Raw genomic sequence first — 1,914 nt, 5'->3', positions numbered from 1 at the left:
TGGCACAAGGGCCATTCAAGCTTCACCGATTGGCGGTCTCTACTCCAGAGAAAATTGATCTAGTAAAGAGTCGAGTGTAGGCTCACCCCGGTTGGCAGGATTCTAGCTTTAACAAATTCGGGTTCCCACAGATACTGGCTCCCAAGAATTCGGGCTTTTATAGATTCGGGCTTTCACAATTCGGGCTCCCACAAATTCGGGCTTCCCCAAATTCGGGCTCCCACAATTCGGGCTCCCACAATTCGGGCTTTCACAAATTCGGGCTTTCACAAATTCGGGCTTTCACAACTCTGGCTTTCGCCATTCTGGCTTTCACAATTCTGGCTTCCGCGATTCTGGCTTCTGAGATGGTACCCACGCCGACATCACCACAACTCTTCGGTTGGCTGACCCGGTGGTAGGCTGTGCATCAAAAACTTTCGTCGATGGCGGAGTCCCGAGTTTCTAAGAGCTGGGTCTGGCTCTATGCCGAGAAAACGAGCACTGGGAATCGATGCTCAGTGTGCGGAAAGGTGAGCAAACGTCCTCTCTTCGGTTTGAGAGGAGGATTCGGGAGTCCCGAATCGGGACTCAGGTGAACCTTATCATCTCGGCAGTCCCGCTAGTGATAGCAAGGGGAAATCAGATGACGTAAGATTCAATGTCGACCCAAAGAATGTCTCGGATTTAGAATCCGTTCAAATTGTCAGGTCCCCAAGAAGGGCGATGGATCGACCAGCTCAATCATAAAACATTTGACGAAGCAACACGGCTTATCGGAGACTAGTGATCTGGCCCTCGTGGATTTGAGTCGAGAGCAAGAATGCCCAATCGACGACGGCGAGGTTCCGAGAGCAGCAACCTGCCGCAAAAGAAAGCGGACACAGTTGCAGCTGGATAATTTTTTGAAGAAGAAACATTGTGCGAGGAGCGAGGTAGTTCGTTTGATCTGTGAGGCTAACCTCAGCATGAATCAAGTCGTGAAATCGCCCACGATTAGAAGGTTGTTCTCGAGAGCGTATCCGACGGAGATGCAGCCTCCGAAGTCTGCGAATACTCAGCGGAAATACCTGGAGGAAGATGCAGGAATTGTGAGAGGGGAAATCCGAGTCGCGTTCGAAAGGATAATTGAAAAAGGTTTGGTATTCCTCTTTCCACGAAATCATCTCCTCTCCGGCACATTTTGAGCTCCGCGATGCGGCTGTGAATTGACTCCGAATTTCTTGGCAGGATACAAATTCTCTATGTCGTTCGACGAAGCCACCGTCGTTGGTACCGATCGGTACATCAGTTTGAATGTACACCATCACGCCCCGATTCTCGGGAAGTCGAGGAGCGTTGCTCTTGGCTTGATTAAACTCAATGATCAAGCGACAGGATCCAATATCCGTGATCACATAGACGAACGCCTTCGCTATGTAGGTCTCTCGACTGATGACTCCGTGGCAGCCTCAACGGATGGAGCCAGTAACGTCAAAAGGGCAGTTGATCTCATGCTCATGAGTAGAGCCCGTACGTTCAAGCAAAGTACTTATTCATCTTATAATCCATGATTTTAGCATTCATCATCCATAAGTGCTTATTTTGCTTAAAGTTCATATTTTGAGCATTTATTATCCATAAACGCTTATTTCGCCTAAAACGCATACCCTGAGCATTTATGATTCGTGAATGACCGAAGAATGCTCAGGAACCGTGATTCGAGCGAGCACCACCGATGAGAGCTCCAGCGTCGCGCCAGCTTCCGCAATGGATTGCGGCTTCGATGTGTATGCATGATGGATGGAAAACGCGTCAGGACGATTTCGACGATCAGGAACTGCCACCGAATCGCCCCGAATCATTGATTCCGCCCATGATTGGAATCTCTTTCTCGAGAAATGAGCTACATCGAGACTCTCGTCTCGCTCCTCGATGGCGGGATGTGTTCTGGCC

The sequence above is a fragment of the Galendromus occidentalis genome, unplaced genomic scaffold (assembly GCF_000255335.2).
Source record: "Galendromus occidentalis unplaced genomic scaffold, Mocc_1.1 scf7180000076348, whole genome shotgun sequence".
In the NCBI taxonomy this organism is placed as follows: Eukaryota; Metazoa; Arthropoda; class Arachnida; order Mesostigmata; family Phytoseiidae; genus Galendromus; species Galendromus occidentalis.
Note: the sequence above shows the minus strand (reverse complement) of the source record.